The sequence below is a fragment of the Zea mays genome, chromosome 3 (assembly GCF_902167145.1).
Source record: "Zea mays cultivar B73 chromosome 3, Zm-B73-REFERENCE-NAM-5.0, whole genome shotgun sequence".
In the NCBI taxonomy this organism is placed as follows: Eukaryota; Viridiplantae; Streptophyta; class Magnoliopsida; order Poales; family Poaceae; genus Zea; species Zea mays.
The window spans coordinates 58607967-58631200 of NC_050098.1; the positions used below are offsets into that span (position 1 = coordinate 58607967).

The following is a 23234-nucleotide window of genomic DNA, read 5'->3' on the forward strand; positions in this document are numbered from 1 at the left end:
AGGCTCATTTCAAAATTGCCCCTCATTTCAATAACGCCCCGTTTGAAATTGAATTTCATTCTAATAATAGTAATTTAGACATATATCAATTAAGTTAATTCAGTTTTATACAAAATATATTTGTATATTATTATTAGCAAGATGTCGGAGATATTTATATGTTATATTTTTACTATAGAGGAGTGAGACGAAGAATGTCACGTAAGTTACAGAGTAGAAACAAATTCTACTACTGTATAAAATTATTTCTCATCCCCCATCCCATGAATTTGAGATAGACTAATATTTGAACTTTGGAAAGTGGTGGAATATCAAATTCCAAACTAAATAAGTTATTTTATTGAGTAAATTACAATTCCTCTAAAATGAAGTGATCCAAACGCCCCGTAAGGAAAAAACAATGATCTTCTTTCAGCTGTAGCACCTGTTCATAAACAGAATGGAATTGGTGTAGCATTTCTCTAACGGGGCGTTTGGATGCCTTCATTTTAGAGGAATTGGAATTCACTCAATAAAGTAACTTATTTAGTTTGGAATTTGACATTCCACCACTTTTCAAAGTTCATATATAAGTCCATCTCAAATTCATGGGGTGGAGGATGGGAAATGATTTTATGCATTAGTAGAATTTGTTTCTACTCTGACTTACATGACACTCTTCGTCTCACTCCTCTATAGTAAAAATGTAGCACATAAATATCTCTGACATCTTGCTAATAATAGTATACAAATATATTTTGTATAAAATCGAATTATCTTTATTCATATATGCCTAAATTACTATTATTAGAATAGAATTCAATTCCAATGATCCAAACGGGGCGTTATATGAAAGCCGGTTCGAAACGCGGCCTCCAAGCCGGTCCACGTCGTCCTTTTATTTTTTCAGTCGTTAGATCACACACCAACTGTCTCCTAGCTAGCCTCTCCATTCCGCGATGCCCCCGCCCCCCGACCAACGCTGCTGTTAAGCTTCCAACTCCATACGACCAGCCAATCTCTCCAAGCTTCTAGATCCCCACCCCCACCCACCCGGCCGGAAGTCCGCAGTCCGGTCCTCATCCCAATTGGGTGCGCCATCCCCGCGCACACACAGTTCGGTCCTCATCCCAATTGGAACATGTTCATCCCAATTGGGAGACGAAGGGATAGGAGGCAGAGGCAGCGATTGCAAAGATGGCACTACTCGTGCTACGCCAGCTCCTCGCCATGCTCTAGTCGCTGGCCCTGCTCCTGCCCTTCCAGTGGCGCACGCAGCGGGGGCGTTCGATGTCACGACCTCCACATTACGGCTAGCGGGAAAAGGGGAAGGCAATGGCATTAGTGGTTTACGGGTGCCGGCCGGGTCGCCCATGGTCGCCGCGCGAAGGGAGATAGCCACACGCCGGGCGCAGGAGGCTGGCGCGGGAGTACGAGCTGATCCTCGGGGTAGTGAACATGTTCCATCTCTTGCTATTTTGTTCCCTTCCCATCTGCTAGTTGTTGCTATTGCTCTGTTTTAGTCTGCTAATGCAGCTCGCTTCTGAAATGTCTTTTGCCTTGCAAGCTTCTTGGAGATGGAAGCGAGCTTTTGAAGTTTTAAGGTCTGCAGTGTCGTGGTCTCGCTCCTCGCAGCCTCGCTTGTTTCCTGGATCCTGGATTTCTCCTCTCCAAATCTCTAACCGAGCCACATACATTGTTAAGTGATTTTTTCATTTCAGTTAGGTTTTATTTGGTCTCAGATTTCTATGGTTAGTTTTTTATATGATGTTTGGCCATTCCCTGCACAGCTAGCCATTATTTCAGCAGTCATGTTCTATAGAGCTTGCTAGCCTTTTTCTAAAGTGCATATATATATATATATATATATATATATATATATATATATATATATATATATATATATATATATATATTCTCACTGTGTTGTGTGCTGCCTATGCATAATATTTTTTAAAAAGAGCTAACTGAGTATAGTAGTTGTACCATCAATAATCATTGTCAAAGTCCAAGCTTCACTTTTGTTTCATTTGAGGAGAATATAGGTGGTGCTAGGTCATAATGGTAAAACAGCGTGATGTTATCATAACTGTTGATTGACCTTTGATCATGTATGGTGCATGGTTTTGCACTTTTGCTTGGCTATGCTTGAATTACATTTTTTCACGTTCATACTTAAATCTATATAAAATATACATTACTGGTTGAATTACAATTGATGATACTGCATTTATGATATTACTGGTTGTCCTTCTCATATGGTCAGTTAGTTGGGTCGTGCTTTGGTGTTATTTACTAATCTAGAGGTTCTTTGTATTTTCTGTTAATACAAGCCATCGTTGATAAGTACTATGCATCTCTGGTTTGTATCGATGTGTCTTTAATAGCATATAGCATCTGCTGATGTGCATAAGCATGCATGATGCTTCATCGTATTCCCTTGCTTGTACGTTTCTTTTTAGTTATGGATAATCCACTGGAGTGACATAGTTTATGCCAGTTCTGTCTACCGCCAGTTTATCAATACCAACTTGTGCGGTGATTCCACGGATTTGTAGCTACTATCCAAAGGACAATGGTCAAAACCATAATTTCCTAACTCTAACCGTTAGATGTCATTATGTTGATCTATTATGTAATTATTCTTCTACTTTTTTCATTTGGTTCCTTGTTTTTTAGTTGTGGATAATCCATTTTAGTTTATGCCAGTTCTGTCTACCACCACTTTATCAATACCAACTCGTGCGGTGATTCCACAAATTTGTAGCTACTATCCAAAGGACAATGGTCAAAAGCACAATTTTCTAACTCTAATCGTCAGATGTCATCATGTTGATCTATTCTGTAATTATTCTTCTACTTTCTTCATTTGGGTTCTTGTTGCTATCAGATGGATGATAACCAAAGAAAAACTTCTGAAAGTATGCCCCTTGCGGACAATGAGGAGGTAGATGTACGTGAGACGATCAAGAGTTTTGATAAATAAATTAAAGTCCCAACTAAATGGATAAATGATATTGAGGCTCAAAAAGGAAGGTGTTGAGAAGAGGCGTACTAAAGCACTGAAAGTGTTTGCTTAGATCCAACTTGATTTGAGAGATATAAAAACATGATTGTGAATGAGAGGCGAGCAAAGGTATGCATGTCTGAGCTTGTTAATGAATTATAGTTAGTTATATATATTGTTGTTGTGCTTAAAACAATCTATTGTTAGGAAGAAGCAGCGAGGGATTTATAGAGAGTGAAGAGGGAGAGTGAAAAGTCGAGGTCTGAATTGGCTGAAATTAGTAAGATGCATCAGGCCCAATTAACTGTGAATTGGCTGAAAACTTCGATGCAGAAAGAGCTTACAGCTCATTGGAGTGCAAAAGAGCACCTTCTTTACCCTCTCACTACTTCTATATTATTGTACCCTTCTTTTTCGAAAAAAGATGGCACCTTTGCCCCATCTTCTGAGTTAGAACTGAGCAAGATGTGTAATTTCACTGAGATGCAGGTTTATGTATATTTGAATATGCATATGCGTCCTTTATTTTCTGTGCTAGGAAAAATCTAGGAGCTAACTTCAAGTTCAAACAAAATGAAAACTGAGAAATTGTGCCTACTAATTTGTCTTCAGTGATACACATTCCTCGGGCCTGTTTCGAACTCAGTAGATTCCTGAGATACTTTATGGTCAAGCTATGACTTTGCTATTTTTGCTTGCTAAATTTGTAGAGACTATCTTGCTTTTATTTTCAGGACATGTGCGACAATATGGTTTAGAGGAATGGTGAGCTGAAGAAGAAGATGTTATCATTCAAGGTACGGACATGTAGCTAGACATGAGACTGTCTTCTCCATCAGAACCAACTATTGCATTGTAATTTGTAACCAAGTAGGAATGCTTTTAAGGTCCAATTCTCTGCATACTCTGTAGGTCCAGTTCATGCATATACTGTCCTGTTGGCTCAATGCAGCTCTGAGTATTCCTCCAACGCCACTGCCAAGCTACAGTTGTCGCTGCACAGTGGCCCCAGCCCGAGGTTGCCTCTGCAGCCACGAAAGTTGTTTAACACCACTGCAACTACTGGAAGCTACTACGGTTCTCTGGCCTGACTCGACACCATGTGGTTTACTTTTCTATGTTGTTGCTGATTTCTCCCCTTGTATGTATAGATGGCCAATAAGCACGAGGCCCGTGAGCCTGACACAAAGCCCACTGTTTAGGCCCGGTCTGAGCCCGGCACGGCCCGATTTTATGTGGGCCCGGGCCAGCCCGGCACGAATAAGCGGGCCGGGCTCGGACAGGAAACTAGGCACGGTGGGCTAGCCCGACACGGCCCGTTTACCTCTAATCCCGTTAAGCCCGCTTTTTACACTAAAATGTGCTTATCGGCCCGCTTAGCTCGCTTTTCGGCCCGCTTAGCTCGCTTTTCGGCCCATTTTTTCATGCTAAAAGGGCCGGGCCGGCCCATTTAGGCCCGCTGCGGGCCGGGCTCGGACAAGAAATCGAGCCCACGGGCTTAGACGGCCTGACCCGATTTTCTAAACGTGTCTGGCGGGCCGGGCTTCACCGGGCCCGGGCCGGCCGGGCCGGGCGGCCCATTTGGCCATCTCTACTTGTATGATGTTGTGATTTATATGCCTAGGAAACCCTTCCATATAATGCATATAACCTATCTAATGTGTCGTTGTGTATTGTAAATCACCTGTATGGCTAACACTGCCTCACTCTTGTGTACAAACAACCTGACTATGCTAAGCTTACCATGTTTATTTGCAAATCACACTGGAATAAATACACATGGCCACGCGCGGGCAAAGGCGCGCGGGCAAACACTAGTGCAAACACTAATGGCAGAGTTATACTGCAAAGGCTTTGAGCCTGCCATGAAGACAAGGTATGTGGTTTCCCTGGAGAAATGAATGAATTTCAATAATATATAATGACACATCTGTAAAAAGGTTGTATATATGTAACATTCAGGACAACCTTAGGGCTAATTTAGTGATCAGGGATCCCGAAAGAATCTACGGAGGAGGAATCCCCTTACTATTCAACCTTAGGGCTGATATGAATGAATTGTATAAATTTCTCCACCTATATGACAATTGGAAAGGGACTGCTTATGAAATTACCTACCACCACATCAGGGTCAAAAGGAGAAGGAAAAAGAAAGAACTATGCAAAATCATACAATTGTACCATACCTAAAGGTGTGTTTGGTTGGGGAGCGGAGGAGAATAGAGTGGCTCCATTCTAATTTTCTGGATGTTTGGTTTTCAACAAAATAAGAGTGAAGAGGCTCCAGGATCTCTATATAGAAACTTACCATAGATAGTTGGAAGACTCCCGGTCTATAAAAACAACACGATGCGAGCACTCTCCCTCCTCTCCTCTCCCCCCTCTACACTCATACAGCTCTCCAACCATCTCCACCTTTGTGCCGCCGGCTACGATGCCTTCCACCGTACCAACGCTGCTGGCTCCACCACCTACCCCTCCTCGATGCCACTGGTCCTGTCCACGCCTTGAGCCCTCCGCTGGACGTCAAGAGAAGTGATGTCCTGCGAGTTCGAATCTAGGTGACTTGTTTTCACCATCCAGACACCTTTTTCCAATTTTCCCGGGAATCAAAATCCTAAACTATGGGGTCAAAATTGCAAGCTTTTTCAATTACTCATTACCTCACATCAGTCTGTAAACCGCACCTAATCAGATTAACAAAACGAATCTATTGAGGGTTCTTGTCATCTCTGCTTTGGGCTCGCCGCATGGTGGCCAGAATGTTTAAGAAAATATTTTTTCCAACTACATGTGACTGATGCTTTGTGCTACAGCAAATCAGTTTGTTTTATTTTATTTTTTCACATGGTTCACTGCTACTAACATGGTTTTATTTTATTTTTTCCTGCAAAAATGGTTGTAGATGGGTCAAAGGAAATTATAACGTTCGAAATGCATATAACATCTTGCCCTCAGACAACACCGTAATCCATTTCAAGATCCAAATCAGAAATGAAAACTAATTAAAATTGATGAACAAGTGACGACATGAAAATGTATGTCTATTCCCATTTATTGTACTAAAAAACTTTGAAGAATCACGTCTGGGGGATAAATTCTATTTACTCAATGCAACTATATACGCATAGCTACTTTCTACTCATTATATGTATCAGGATGTAGGTGCATATCACATAGCAAAAAGGGATGAATGATGCTCCCTATCCTTCAGTAAAAACATTGCTTTTTATACACGGTTCTTTATTTGTTCTTACATGCACAGGTGTTTCTATTATATAGTGACATGTTGATGCACTCTCCTTAATCAGATTTGGGTTTAGATGCTAGTGTGTCATCAATCAAGCTGATAATTATGTTTCTTATGTTATTTTTATGGTTTTTGGATTAGGCAGAGGCTCTCCATGACTTCGTCTGTCTCTGGCTCTTTAAAGTCACCTCGTAAGCCTGGATGGATGCAGATAATCATGTTTGTTGCAGGTGCTCAGGTGTTATGTTGGAGGTGACCTCGTGGACCGATTCTAACTAGAGATGGCAATGGGTACCCGCGACCCGATACCCGATAGGTATTTACTCCATTAGGGTATGTATGTGGGCTAAATATTCTACCCGTGGGTCTGTTATTGGGCAAAAATCTTCACCTAATGGGTAAATGGGTATTAGAACGTTCCGCCTTCACCCATACCCATTAACCCGTGGGTATAAAATACCCAATATAAACCTAGCCCAAGCATGAACTTGGACTTTAGTCATCCATCTTTTTTACTATTTAACAACCTTTTAGGCCATAATGTAATAGAAGGCTTGACAACAATTTAATGACCATGTAACGGAACATGTAATGTGCTATGTAGTACTATCCTAGTGTTACTACTTTATCCAATTATATTTGGTGTGTTGAATGGGTAGTTAAATGATGCTAGAAATTTTGTAATGGTATTTAGATGGATATACTTGACATTTGTATAATAGTATAATATAATATTTTGATAGATGTTTAATTTTTGTGGATACGGGTCACCCGATGGGTGACACATACCCACATGGGTATGGGGGTAAATTCATACTCACCAGTGTATATGAGTGACCCGATGAGGTTATTTTTGTGTCATGGGTATGGGTATGGGGTAGTAATACCCGGTGGGTATTTACCCATTGCTATCTCTAATTCTAACCCAGGGGCAGAGGATTCCTTCGTTGCCAAAAGGTTTGTTTTAATTCCACAGTTTTTGTGTAGTTATTCTACATGTTAGTTTCGTTTTAATTCCACATTCTGTGTTTGAAGGGATCGGAAGGGTGTAATCTTTTCCAATGGGTGAGTCCCCCAGTGCCACTAGCACAATGGACGCCCCGTCTACAAATGGTAGTCTTTAGAGATGAAAACGGTCGGTAAACACTAAAACCATTATCGTTTTCATATTTTTTATCGGAAACAAAATCGAAAACGGTAACTCCAGAAATGGAAACAATATCGGTATTTCAGAAACATCGGAAACGAAAGTTTGGTACAGAAAATACACCGGTAACGGTCAAAATCTAAAATACGATCGGTAAACATATCAAACTTCACAATACAACAAAATTAACAAAAGATCACAAAGACCACCAGTTCACAATTCATGATATAACAAGTTCACAAGGATAAAAAATTTATAATATAAAAAGTTTACAAAGATCACAAGTTCACAATATAACAAGTTCACAGTATAACAAGTTCATAAAGATCACACGTTCATAGACTCAAAGTTCACAATTCACAATATCCACTCGATCTAGCTGACATGACATGCTTACTCATGAAATATTTTTTCCTCACATAAAGAGTTTTTTCACAGCCTCACAGGAAAACCCTAAAACCTAGTGTGTGGAAAAGACAGACTGTCGGCTCACTATCATTATATATTACTGATACATGACATGTGCATAGAAAAGGGTGGATTCGTTCGAGAGACCAAATCATTAATCCCAACTGCCTTCCAACGCCATCTATCCCAAAAAAATCTTAAGGAATCCAAAAAATACAAAAATAAGTAATCCTTATCTAGAGACGTACAGGCGATGCGAAAAATCACATGCTGGAAAATTCCAAAAAATCTAAGACACAATTCCAAAAAATTCTGAGACACAATTCCGGAAAAATCCGAAACACTAATCTGGTAATTTTCGACAAAAAACAGTAGACGAAGGAAACGGTCGGTAAAACACCACGCCGATTCCGATACCGATTTCGATAGAAAATCTCGAAAACCGATTCCGTTTTCAAAAAATACCGTTACCGATGAATCATATCGAAAAATTTCAAAATCGGTTTCCGGAATACCGAAAAATTCCAAAATTGTTTTCATCCCTAGTAGTCTTTCAGCCCAACACTCTCAAAATCGCACTAGCGTGCTGTCACCCTTATCCTTCGCGCACCGTCAGTGATGCATCCAGAAAGAATAAAGAGGAGGATTGATTTTCTTCTTTCTTTGTCTTTGTTTTCTTTTCATTTCCTTCTTCCTACTACTTTCTCCTCAAAAATAGAGGGAGCATTCCAAACTTCTAATTCTCCAAATTACCAGTTCTAAAATTTTCGAATTAAACAATCCAGTTAGTAACTAAGGGCCTATTTGGCAGGGTTCCGGCTCTCCAAAACGGCTCCGGCTCGAGCTGTTTTCTAAAACATTTGGCAAAACAGCTTCCCCTATTAGATTGAGATTGTAAAATGTCTAAATTGCTATTTTTATTTTTTTTCTTATATTTTCCTTTTCTTTATTTTTCTTTTGTTCCTCTTTTTTTAATTTTTTCCTCTCTCCTCCTTATCCATTCGCCTCACATCCCCCGATTCTAGCTCGGAGCTGTTGAGTGAACAATGCAGTCAATTAGCAAAATTATCTGAAAATGAATACAAACACAGTACATGTAGATCACCCAAACTATCCTAATACGAAAAGGAGTTACATGCCTTGTTTGTCCATTTATTCGGTTATTTCTCCGTGTGGGAATCCTCTTCTTCCTGATTGTGGCTCGTAGCTATTGAGTGAACAATGGAGTCAATTAGCAAAATTAGCAAACACTGACAACACAAATTTGGCTCAAGTCATCAGTCAAGGCAAGAGATTTGCGCAAAAGTAAATTGATAAGCAAAGTGTCCTGGCTGCTACGCCATGTTAGCAGAGAAAATATAAACCAGTTCTGATTACATCTAGCTATACAAAAGTCCATCCTAAGTTCATTAGCCACCCAACATAAATCGGCTGGATGCTTCCTCCCCCCAATTCATCTGTCCCATCACAAACCACCCCAATCAACGTCAAAAGCAGAAAACACAGTGCCATATTCACATGCTTCACTTTAGTTGACCCTTTAAGCTTTTGCAGCTCATTCTTCGATTTCTTGTTTTCCTCAATTTCAACCATGGCTGCCTTCATCGACTTTTTCACGTTATCCAGCTCTTCCATCACTAACTCCAGGTTGGACAGCTTTTTCTTCATCTCTCTGATGGAATTGGTTAGAGATTCAACGGCTTTGCCATGATCATTAAGAGCGATCATTAACAACTCTTCATCTCTTTGATGGAATTGGTTAGAGATTCAACGACTTTGCCATGATCATTAAGTGTGATCATTAACAACTCAAGGCATCAGTCACCACTGACAAACCCATCCTCGATTAACAAAACATCATTGCTCGCTTGCTAGTGGAAAAAATCACATTGAGACCCATCCTATAAAGAAGAAAGCCTTGGGCCCTTAAAATTACCCAAACCATATAACTAATCAATTGAGCAAAAATTGAGAAATAACCGTTTTCTTGGCTCTGCACCGGTAGAACTTCCTCGACGTGATTTCTGGTTGTTTGGAGACCCGCTCAATCACCACCCCATTGCAGAGCTTGCAAGGGATTAGAGGAAGCTCAACACTCGTAGTATTGGAGCAAGAGAATAAGGATGACGATGACGACATCTCCTCAAATAGCCTGAAAGACCATAGCAATGATAAATTAACAGTTTGCTCAAGCCTTACAACACTGAAAACATAATTTAGCAGTGTTTTATTAGTTCAAAGTAAAGCACTGATTTAACATGTACATAATGTTCAGATAAGTTCAGAGTTGATCTCATGAACATTGCTATGACTATCTGAAAGTTGGCTAGAGGGGGGTGAATAGGCGAAACTTGAAATTTATAACTTAAACACACACTACAAGCCGGGGGTTAGCGTTAGAATTAAATTCAAGTCCGAAAGAGAGGGAAAACAAATCAAACACGAATCAAGGCGAGTGAACATGGTGATTTGTTTTACCGAGGTTCGGTTCCAAAGAACCTAGTCCCCGTTGAGGAGGTCACTAAGACCGGGTCTATTTCAACCATTTCCCTCTCTCAAACGGTCACTTAGACCGAGTGAGCCTTCTTCCTTAATCTCACGGGTCACTAAGACCCCGCAAGGAACACCACACACTTGGTGTCTCTTGCCTTGCTTACAAAGCACTTGAGAATAAGAATGGGAAAACAAGAAAGGCTATCCAAGCGACAAGAGCGCAAAAGAACACAAAAATCTCTCTCACACAAGCCACTAAGTGTTTGGAATGAATTGGGGACTCGAAGAGGATTTGATCTTTTGTATTGTGTCTTGGAGTGAATGCTAGAGCTCTTGTATTGAATGTGATCTTCAGAAAACTTGGATGCCAAAGGTTGTGGTGGTTGGGGGTATTTATAGCCCCCAACCAGTTGGGTAGCCGTTGGGGAGGCTGCTGGCGATGGGCGCACCGGACAGTCCAGTGCGCTGCCACGTCACCCAACCGTTAAGGTTCGGAGCCGAGTCGACCGTTAGGGCTTTGTCCTCTTGCGGCACCGGACAGTCTGGTGCCCTTTGACTTCGCTGCTCTGACCTCTGCCGTGGTACTATGCTGCACTGTTCATTCGTAAGAGTCGACCGTTGCCCACAGATAGTCGTTGCTCCGCTGGCTCACCGGACAGTCCGGTGAATTATAGCGGAGTGCGCCTTTGTTTTCTCGAGAGTGGCTGGTTGACACCTGTACGGACCTGGTGCATCGGTGTGCCAACTTTCAGCACACTCAAGTTCTTTGCTCTGTTTTAAATTATGTCCCTAACTTGATTCTTTTATTGGTTTGTGTTGAACCTTATGCACCTATAATACATGAGTTATAGAGCAAACTAGTTAGTCCATGTGTTTGTGTTGACTATCAACCACCAAAATTAATTATAGGAAAAGGTTAACCCTATTTCCCTTTCAATCTCCCCCTTTTTTGTTGATTGATGCCAACACAAACCAAAGCAAATATAAAGTGCAGAAATGTAACTAGTTTGCATTTGGAATGTGCATAGGTTACTTGGAGTTAAACCAATTGAAACAACTCATTAGATATGAATGGATTGCTTTTCTTTTATTTAACATTTTGGACCTCATTTGCACCACTTGTTTTGTTTTTGCAAATATTTTTGTAAAATCTTTTCAAAAGTCTTTTGCAAATAGTCAAAGGTATATGAATAAGATTGCAAGAAGCATTTTCAAGATTTGAAATGTCATGCTTTTCCTTTGACTAAATTTAAACTCCCCCTAAATTAAATTCTCCTCTTAGCTTTCAAGAGGGTTTTTGAAATAGATTCAAATTTGAAAATTGACTTTTAAAGATACCAATTGAAGATCAATTGTAAATTAGATACCAATCGAAAAATACCAATTAAAACTTCATTTCGAAATTTTTTGAAATGGTGGTCGTGGTGATGCGGTAATTTTGCTTTAGGCTTAATACTTTCTCCCCCTATGGCATTAATCGCCAAAAACGGAGACTTTGAGAGCCCTTTTTGTATGTTTCTCCCAAATCGTAATATAAATATGACTGAAGGGTCATAGCATTGAGAGTTTGTGGGAGTAACGACAAAGGGTAAATGATACCGTCAGAGTTGGAGTGGAAGCCTTGTCTTTGCAGAATACTCCATTTCCCTTTCAATCTAAGACTAAGTATAGAAATACACTTGAAAACACATTAGTCGTAGCCTTGGTACAAGAATAATAAGAAATATGCATTTGCACCAAATGAAAGAGACATGATCAAAGGTATATAAATAAGCTATGTGTGCAATGTTTCAATCAAAATTTCGAGAGTCAAGTATATTTAGCTCATTCATAAGTTTGCTAAAAGTTTTCTCATCTAATGGCTTGGTAAAGATATCGGCTAATTGGTTTTGGGTATTGACATAAGCAATTTCGATATCTCCCTTTTGTTGGTGATCCCTCAGAAAGTGATACCGAATGTCTATGTGCTTAGTGCGGATGTGTTCAACGGGATTATCCGCCATGCAGATTGCACTCTCATTATCACATAGAAGAGGGACTTTGCTCAATTTGTAGCCATAGTCCCTAAGGGTTTGCCTCATCCAAAGTAATTGCGCACAACAATAGCCTGCGGTAATGTACTCGGCTTCGGCGGTGGAAAGAGCTACGGAGTTTTGTTTCTTTGAAGCCCATGACACCAGGGATCTCCCTAGAAACTGACAAGTCTCTGATGTGCTCTTCCTATCAATTTTACACCCTGCCCAATCAGAATCGGAATATCCTATTAAATAAAAGGTGGATCCCTTGGGGTACCAAAGTCCAAACTTAGGAGTGTAAACTAAGTATCTCATGATTCTCTTCACGGCCCTAAGGTGAACTTCCTTAGGATTTGCCTAAAATCTTGCACACATGCATACAGAAAGCATAATATCCAGTCGAGATGCACATAAGTAGAGTAAAGATCCTATCATCGACCGGTATACCTTTTGATCTATGGACTTACCTCCTGTGTCGAGGTCGAGATGCCCATTTGTTCCCATGGGTGTCTTGATGGGTTTGCCATCCTTCATTCCAAACTTGTTAAGTATGTCTTGAATATACTTTGTTTGGCTGATGAAGGTGCTATCTTGGAGTTGCTTGATTAGTAGACCCTACGAAACTCTTCACAAGTTGACTTGTTAGTAGACCCAAATATAATATCATCAACATAAATTTGGCATACAAACAAGTCTTTTGCAACAGTTTTAGTAAAGAGAGTAGGATCGGCTTTACCGACTTTGAAGCCATTAGTGATAAGAAAATCTCGCAGGCATTCATATGATGCTCTTGAGGCTTGCTTGAGCCCATAAAGCGCCTTTGAGAGTTTGTAAACATGGTTAGGGTAGTCACTATCTTCAAAGCCGGGAGGTTGCTCAACGTAGACCTCTTCCTTGATGGGTCCATTGAGGAAGGCACTTTTCACGTCCATTTGATAGAGCTTAAAGCCATGGTAAGTAGCATAGGCAAGTAGTATGCGAATTGACTCAAGCCTAGCTACGGGTGCATAAGTTTCATCAAAATCCAAACCTTCGACTTGTGAATAACCTTTGGCCACAAGTTGGGCTTTGTTTCTTGTCACCACACCATGCTCATCTTGCTTGTTGCGGAATACCCACTTGGTACCTACAACATTTTGATTAGGACATGGAACTAAATGCCATACATCATTCCTCGTGAAGTTGTTGAGCTCCTCTTGCATTGCCACCACCCAATCCGGATCTCTTAGTGCATCCTCTACCCTGTATGGCTCAATAGAGGACACAAAAGAGTAATGTTCACAAAAATGTGCAACTCGAGATCTAGTGATTACCCCCTTATGAATGTCACCAAGGATGGAGTTGACGGGGTGATCTCGTTGAATTACTTGGTGGACTCTTGGGTGTGGCGGTCGTTGACCCTAAATTTCTTGACCATCTTCCTTGTTTTCATTATCTTCATCTCCCCCTTGATCATTGTCCTCCTCTTGAGGTGGCTCATCTTCTTGATCTTCATTTTCATCATCTTGAGCCTGATCCTAGTCTTGAGTTGGTGGAGATGCTTGTATGGAAGATGACGTTTGATCTTGTGTTTGTGGAGGCTCTTCGGATTCCTTATGACACACATCCCCAATGGACATGTTCCTTAGCGCGACGCATGGAGCCTCTTCATCATCTAGTTCATCAAGATCAACTTGCTCCACTTGGGAGCCATTAGTTTCATCAAACACAATGTCACAAGAAACCTCAACCAATCTAGTGGATTTGTTGAAGACTCTATATGCCCTTGTGTTTGAGTCATAACCAAGTAAAAAGCCTTCTACAACTTTAGGAGCAAATTTAGATTTTCTACCTCTTTTAACAAGAATAAAATATTTACTCCCAAAGACTCTAAAATATGAAACATTGGGCTTTTTACCAGTGAGGAGTTCATATGATGTTTTCTTGAGGATTCGGTGAAGATATAACCGGTTGATGGAGTAGCAGGCGGTGTTAATTGCCTCAGCCCAAAACCGGTCTGGTGTCTTGTACTCATCAAGCATGGTTCTTTCCATATCTAGTAGAGTTCTATTCTTCCTCTCGACTACACCATTTTGTTGAGGTGTGTAGGGAGAAGAGAATTTATGCTTGATGCCCTCCTCCTCAAGAAATCCTTCTATTTGTGAATTCTTGAACTTTGTCCCATTATCGTTTCTTATCTTTTTTATCCTTAATCCGAACTCATTTTGAGCCCGCCTTAAGAATCCTTTTAGGGTCTCTTGGGTTTGTGATTTTTCCTGCAAAAAGAATACCCAAGTGAAGCGAGAATAATCATCCACAATAACTAAACAGTACTTACTCCCGCTGATGCTTATGTAAGTTATCAGGCCGAATAGATCCATATGGAGTAGCTTGAGCGGCCTGTTAGTCGTCATGATGTTCTTGTGTGGATGATGGGTGCCAACTTGCTTTCCTGCTTGGCATGCGCTTCAAAACCTATCTTTCTCAAAATGAACATTGGTTAGTCCTAAAATGTGCTCTCCCTTTAGAAGCTTGTGAAGATTCTTCATCCCAACATGGGCAAGTCGGTGATGCCAGAGCCAGCCCATATTGGTCTTAGCAATTAAGCAAGTGTCAAGTTCAGCTTTGTTATCATTAAAATTAACTAAATATAGATGACCCTCTAACACTCCCTTAAATGTTATTGAATCATCACTTCTTCTAAAGACAGTAACACCTATGTCTGTAAATAGACAGTTGTAGCCCATTTTGCATAATTGAGAAATAGAAAGCAAATTGTAATATAAAGAATCTACAAGAAAAGCATTGGAAATAGAATGGTCAGGTGATATAGCAATTTTATCCAAGACTTTGACCAAACCTTGATTTCCATCCCCGAATGTGATAGCTCGTTGGGGATCTTCGTTTTTCTCGTAGGAGGAGAACATCCTTTTCTCCCCAGTCATGTGGTTTGTGCACCCGCTATCGATTATCCAACTTGAACCACCAGATGCATAAACCTACAAAACAATTTTAGGCCTTGTTCTTAGGTACCCAAACAGTCTTGGGTCCTTTGACGTTAGAAACAAGCACCTTGGGTACCCAAACACAAGTTTTGGAGCTCTTGTGTTTGCCCCCAACATATTTGGCAACTACTTTGCCTGATTTGTTAGTTAAAACATAAGATGCATCAAAAGTCTTAAATGAAACATTGTGCTCATTTGATGCAGCAGGAATTTTCTTTCTAGGCATTTTAACATGTGTGGTATGCCTAGAGCTAGAAGCCTCATTTTTATACATGAATGCATGGTGAGAAACATTATGAGGTTTCCTAGCATGAATCTTCCTAATCTTATGTTCAGGATAGTTTGCAGGATATAAAATGTAACCCTCACTATCCTGAACCATGGGGGCCTTGCCCTTAACAAAATTAGACAATCTTTTAGGGGCATTAATCTTGACATTACTTCCATGTTGGAAACCAATGCCATCTTTAATGTTAGGGCGTCTCCCATTATAAAGCATACTACGAGCAAATTTAAATTTTTCATTTTCGAGCTCATGCTCAACAATTTTAGCACTTAATTGAGCTATGTGATCATTTTGTTTCTTAATCATGGCAAGGTGATCATTTATAGCTTCAACATTAATATCGCTACATCTAGTACAAATAGAAACATGATCAACAGTAGATGTAGATGGTTTGCATGCATTTAATTCCTCAATTCTAGCATTTAATTTAATATTCTTATATCTAAGACAGGAAGTAGAATCATTGCAAACATTCAAATCTTTAACCTTAGAAATTAAACTAGCATTTTCATTTCTAAGGCTATTATCATGACTAATGCTAAGCTCCTTAGTTAAGTTTTCACATTTTTCTACTTCCTGAGCATAAGCATTTTTCAACTTAACAAATTTTTTGTTTTCTTTAATGAGGAAGTCCTCTTGGCTATCCAAGAGTTCATCCTTCTCATTAATGGCTTCAATTAATTCATTTAATTTTTTCTTTTGGTCCACGCTAAGGTTGGCAAAAAGAGACATTAAATTATCTTCACTATCGCTAGAGCTACCCTCATCACTAGATGTTGTATATTTGGGGGTGGCTCTAGTGTGTACCTTCTTTTTCTTGACGTCCTTAGCCATGAGACACTTGTGGCCGACGTTGGGGAAGAGGAGGCCCTTGTTGATGGCGATGTTGGCGGTGTCCTCGTCGGAGGAGGAGTCGGTGGAGCTCTCGTCGGAGTCTTATTCCCGACATATGTGGGCATCGCCGCCTGTTGGGGCGATGGCGAACACGCCGCCCTTCGCTCTACGACTTCGTCCTCTCCTTGCTTAGATGAAGGCTGAATCCACAAAACCCGCCAGAATAGGCCGAGGGCGCCAATCGGACGGAGGCCTATTCGACCCCCTTCACACTCATGTGACAAGACGAAGGGCCTACCGAAGTCTATGGACCTCCCGCTCCCTCACCACCGGGGGAGGCCCATGTGTGATTTGGCCCATAGGGATGGGCCCCGCGTGGACATGCGTGATAAGGGCCGTGTCTGTAATAAGGTTTACCGTAATGACTGTCTGCAACCTCCCCTCGTGGGAATATTCTGGAGATAAACTGGGTACTCGAGGGTCTAAATGTCTTTGACAGGGACAGGCGGTCCCTCAAGTACCTATAAATACCCCCGTACTGTGCCCAGGCACTGGGAGATGAACAAAGCTTTTGGCATTCCGTGTTAAGCTTTGCAAACACTCTTTCTACTTTCCCGTTGGATCAACTTGCCCAGGAGAGCAGGTTCCAACACCGCCCTTCTTCTTGTAGTACCTCTTCTTCTCCTTCTTCTTCCCCTTTTTGTCTTCGTCCCTGTCACTTTCACTAGAGATTGGACATTTAGCAATAAAGTGACCGGACTTACCACATCGGTAGCACACCTTCTTGGAGTGGGACTTGTAGTTCTTCCCCCTCCTTTGCATGAGGATTTGGTGGAAGCTCTTGATGATGAGCGCCATTTCCTTGTTGTCGAGCTTGGAGGCGTCGATTGGAAGCCTACTTGATGTAGAATCCTTCTTCTCTTCTTCCGCCGCCTTGAATGCGATGGGTTGCACTTCGGGTATAGAGGTGGCGCTTTGCTCTAAGTTGACAATGTGTTTGGAGTCTTTGATCATAAGTTCAAAGCTCACAAACTTGCCAATCACTTCCTCGGGAGACATTAGTTTGTATCTAGGATCCCCACGTCTTAATTGAACTTGAGTAGGATTACGAAAAACAAGGGATCTTAGAATAACCTTGACCATTTCATGGTCATCCCATTTGGTGCTCCCGAGGTTGCACACTTGGTTCACCATTGTTTTAGTCGGTTGCACATTGCTTGTGGCTCTTCTCCCTTGTTGAGGACGAATCGACCGAGCTCCCCCTCGATCGTCTCCCGCTTGGTGATCTTGGTCACCTCATCCCCTTCGTGTGTGGTCTTGAGGGCGTCCCAAATTTCCTTGGCGCTCTTTAACCCTTGCACCTTGTTATACTCCTCTCGACATAAGGAGGCGAGGAGTATAGACGTGGCTTGGGAGTTAAAGTGCCTAATTTGGGAGGCCTCGTCCGAGTCATAGTCCTTGTCCCCTACCTTAGGTACCTGCGCTCCATACTCAACAATATCCCAAATACTTTCATGGAGTGAGGTTAGATGGTGCCTCATTTTATCACTCCACATGCAATAATCCTCACCATCAAAATATGGTGGTTTGCCTAGGGGTACGGAAAGTAATGGAGCGTGCTTTGAAATACGGGGATAGCGTAGGGGCATCTTACTATACTTCTTGCGCTCATGGTGCTTAGAAGTGGTGGACGACTCGGAGCTCGATGTGGAAGGTGATGAAGAGTCGGTCTCGTAGTAGACCACTTTCTTCATCTTCTTCTTCTTGTCACCTTTCCGATGCGACTTGATGGAGGAAGATGATTCCTCCTTTTATCTGTTGCCGGACTCTCTTGACGGAGTCCTCCCCAAGCTTGCGGTCTTTTCGCCGGTCATGATCTCCCTCTTGGTGTGATCTCTAGACATCACTTCAAGTTGATTAGACTCTTAATGAAGCAATGGCTCTGATACCAATTGAAAGTCGCCTAGAGGGGGGGTCAATAGGCGAAACCTGAAATTTATAACTTAAACACTCACTACAAGCCGGGGTTAGCGTTAGAATTAAATTCAAGTCCGAAAGAGAGGGAAAACAAATCAAACACGAATCAAGGTGAGTGAACACGATGATTTGTTTTACCGAGGATCGGTTCCAAAGAACCTAGTCCTTGTTGAAGAGGTCACTAAGACCGGGTCTATTTCAACCCTTTCCCTCTCTCAAACGGTTACTTAGACCGAGTGAGCCTTCTTCCTTAATCTCACGGGTCACTAAGACCCCGCAAGGACTACCACACACTTGGTGTCTCTTGCCTTGCTTACAAAGCACTTGAGAATAAGAATGGGAAAAGAAGAAAGGCAATCCAAGCGACAAGAGCGCAAAAGAACACAAAAATCTCTCTCTCACAAGCCACTAAGTGTTTGGAATGAATTTGGGACTCGAAGAGGATTTGATCTTTTGTATTGTGTCTTGGAGTGAATGCTAGAGCTCTTGTATTGAATGTGATCTTCAGAAAACTTGGAAGCCAAAGGTTGTGGTGGTTGGGGGTATTTATAGCCCCCAACCACTTGGGTAGCCGTTGGGGAGGCTGCTCGCGATGGGCGCACCGGACAGTCCGGTGCACCACTAGACAGGCACTGTTCAGTGTCCGGTGCGCCGCCACGTCACCCAACCGTTAGGGTTCGGAGCCGAGTCGGCCGTAGGGGCTTTGTCCTCTTGCGGCACCGGACAGTCCGGTGCCCTCTGACTTCGCTGCTCTGACCTCTGTCGCGGTACTGTGCTGCACTGTTCATCCGTTAGAGTTGACCATTGCCCGCAGATAGTCGTTGCTCTGCTGGCTCACCGGACAGTCTGGTGGCACACCGGACAGTCCAATGATTTATAGCGGAGCGCGCCTTTGTTTTCCAGAGAGAGGCTGGTTGACACCTGTACGAATCTGGTGCACCCGACACTGTCCAGTGGCACACCGGACAGTCCGGTGCGCCAACTTTCAACACACTCAAGTTCTTTGCTCCATTTTAAATTATGTCCCTAACTTGATTCTTTCATTGGTTTGTGTTGAACCTTATGCACCTGCAATACATGAGTTCTAGAGCAAACTAGTTAGTCCATGTGTTTGCGTTGACTATCAACCACCAAAATTAATTATAGGAAAAGGTTAACCCTATTTCCCTTTCACTACCCTGTAACACCCCTGGTGTTACTGTCACTAAAACTTGAGCATAACATCATAAGCATCAGCATTTCATATGTTTGATACACCTAGAATGCATTCACTAGGCAAAAATTTCAAACACGTTGTATTGTTATGGTATTTTGCAAATAAAACCCTAGTGTAGGGTACTTAACCTTAAATATGGTTCTGAGGGGGGTAAAACAACACCCAAATGGAGAAAACCCTAAAGCTTAAGAAAAATAGTCATAAAATGCAAGTTAAACCCTAAGTTTTGGGTCTATTTGCAAAAAGCACCACTTAAATCCTATTCACCTAAGTCTGAAATTCAGTGATATGGGCTCAACTTTGGAGCTTTGTAACTTTCAAATTATGAGGTTTTTGCCCTAGGTCACCACCACAATTTTGTAGCTCTATGAAAGGAGAACAACTTTGCTTAAGAGTGTAAGCATAGTTGTTATGAAGAAATGGAAGAAAATCACACTCAAAGTCGAGCTGTCAGGCTATTTGATGTCTGAAAATTCAGACTAATAGTGGTACCAAGTCATCTTTGGACAGGAAATCAAGCATGATCGAGTGGGAATTGGGCTATAATTGTTATGGCAAGATTATAGCTGAATCATTGGTCTACAACTTTGCTGCAGAGTTTTAGGTAAGTTGCCATAGAAAATTTAGAGAAAATCTGCCTTGAATCTACTCTGTCAGACCGACTGAATGCAATTCGCGATGGTACAGTAAACTGAAATGGATTAAGCTGCCAGCTCAGTTCAGTTCACCGCCGACGATCGCCGCGCGTAGATTCGTGCCCTCGCCGCCGTGATTCATGACCAGATCGACTGGATAACACTTGAAGTCGTGTAAAGATCACCGCCGTGGATAAGTCCGGCCAGTAAAATATTCCGGCCGCCGTACCAAGCTCACCGCGGCGGAATCCGATAAGCACGCCGGTGACCGCCGCCTTCCGGTCTTGCGCCGCGTGTCCAGGCACTTCCACTGCATCGCCGTGACCTGCTCTCGCTCCCTGTTGATCACCGGAGTGACTGCCACGGCGTAGGACACGAATTCGTTGCGCCAGTACCGTTTCTCTTCTCCGGCCGCCAGCACACCCTGGTGAAATTGGACGCCACCGCCGTTAGAGGCTATAAATTTCCGTCACCGTTCGCTCCGTTAGGTAATTACGCAACCAGTGAAGCGACTCGCACCTCGAATCATCGCTTAGAGCTCGCAAATTTCTCGTTTCCCCCAATTCGGTTTTCTGCCACCATAAAAGCAACCTCGCCGCGGTCTGCTTAATCCAGGTTCGATCTTGCCATTTATGTTCTTGTCTCAGTACCCATGCATGCCCTGGATACTCACCAACCCACTCAATTGGACTAGAAGCCTACTGATCATCGGGAACGTGATCGTCTGTTCGTGACATCCACGGTTACCGTGGCCAGGACAAATTAGATCGCCATTCTTGAAATTATATTGGGGGAAATGCTTGGGAGGGATTCAATTCGGGGTCAGTCGCTTGGGGGCACCGGTCTTGGCTCCCTCCGGCTAGTTAGCTCACCGGAGCTCGGTTCTTTGCGCGGTGTACCGTCGAGGGCTTCAAAGTGAGAAGATTTAGAAGTTCGGGGGTTTATTTGAAAAGCGTAAGTGACTCCGTGGAATAGTACTATGACCCGCTTCAGGTTATTCACAACAGCGGGGGCCTCTGTGCAGTCTGCCAGCGCGGGCGCGCGCGTGGGCGCGTTTCTGCCCTAGCTGGGCTGGCTCGGGCTGGTTTCGGCCCGGGACTGTTCATTATTTTTCTTTTTCTTTTTCTAGCAAGCTTTGGAAATCTGTAAGAAATTGTAGAAAAATCCTAAAACTATCAAACTAATTTTCTTAGATTCCTAATTTTCCATAGTATTTAATAAAAATAGTTTTATGATTTTTAGATCAAATGGGGAATTTTTTGGATCATTTAAAATAGCTTAAAACCTTGGTTCTAGATTTTTAGAAAATAAATAATAATTCCAAAAATGCCCAAACTTTTTATTTGAACTCTAAACATTATTTAGAAGCCTTGGGTAGAATTTGGTTTGATTTGAACCTTGTTTGATGCTTAGAACCCAAAACCCTACCCCCTGCCCTTTGAATTCCTTTACTGACTCCGGAAACCCTAGTTTCCTGGAAAACCGTGAAGGAAAGTTGTATTCAAGACTTTAGAAATAAACCTTTACTATCTTTGCACACTCATAAGCATTTCATGAGCATTCATTCTTATATATATATATATGGTTATATTTAGATAACGAGAAAGAAGTTGAAGTAGAAGAAGAGAAGACTTCGCCACCTCCACCTGCGGAACATCAGGCAGGAAATTGTTTTTACTTTGACATCTGCGGATCCGAGCCTGATTCACCTGTAAACCAACGCAATCCCCGGTGCATGCAACCCCTTGTGTTTTTAAATAATTTCTGCACATTTTAAGTCTAGTGAAATGTGCATTAGGTTTCTAGGAGTTGCTTGGAACCTTTTTGATGCATTGCCTTCCTTGATATCCACACCTTTATAGGATACTTCTGTTGAAGTATCAGAACATGATTTACAAAAATTCTTAGCCCTGCTTAGATCTTGTGGATAGAGGTTGTCCTTAGCCTAGCTCGAGAAAGGATGGCTTCTACATGCAAGAATATTTTCATCTGAAGCATGCTAGGATCTTACTGCAAAGCTCCCTATAATGCTCTCTTCATCCTAAGGAACACAGAACAATCCTAAGGATGGAAGTATTTAACTCACGACTTGGGCTAGGAACAGGTGATGCTCCGCCTAGGTCAATTAAGGATTGGATGCGTATGTAGGCCTGCTAGATCAAGGACTATCTTAACTGGCCACATGCCGTGTAAATGGGACAAGGTAAGCTTTGCCTCGGGCAGACTAATACCAGAATAAGATAACACGCAATGGGCGTGGAGAGATGGCGAGAGTAGCGTGTACCCTCCGTGGCAAGAGGCTGGACGGTGGTGTATCTGTGCTCTCGGTTGGCGTGAACCTGATCTGGTCTTAAGAACCCCGGTGGTGAGTTGACATATGCAAGGGTTAAGTGCTACATATGTCGTGTGGTTAGAGATCCTCAGCTGAGTAAATCGATTCAGATCACCGTTATATCCCCGGAGAGTGGAGACTTGATCACTGACCTGCAACCTAAGTCAGGATGTGAACCTCATGAATAAAAATGATGTTGTATTGATGAGATGGTGAAAGTATACCATATGCAAACCGAGTCTATTAATATTTAATCTGGCGTTAAAATATTGAAAGTAAGGACTCACTTTAGTAACTATTTCTGCAAAAGTATCTAAGTTGATTTTTGCTAAAGCCTCTCCTTGATTCCCAAATCCAGCATACCCTTGAGAGTCTTTTCTTTAGTCGGGTAAGACTTGCTGAGTAATTCCATACTCAGGGTTTTATTCCCCGTTGTTTTTAGGTGAGGAAGCAACCAGCTTTTGTTGCTTCTGTTCTAAGGTGGTATCAAAAGAAGAAATCCAGGAGTAAAGCTGCGCGAGGAATGGATCCTCCATAGAACTTTTGTTTGAAACTTATCGAGAGGGATTTTTGCCTCCCATGGTTTGTAATAATAATACTCTGCACTCGTATATTATATTCTGGTCTGTAAATCTTAAAACTCACTCTTATGTTTTAAATAAAGATAAGTT

At 41.9% G+C, this 23234-nt stretch overlaps 1 pseudogene; it reads right to left on the bottom strand.

The window, feature by feature from the left end:
* Positions 1 to 9200: 9200 nt before the first annotated feature.
* LOC109945009 (uncharacterized) lies at positions 9201 to 20760 on the bottom strand (annotated as a pseudogene).
* Positions 20761 to 23234: the final 2474 nt, after the last annotated feature.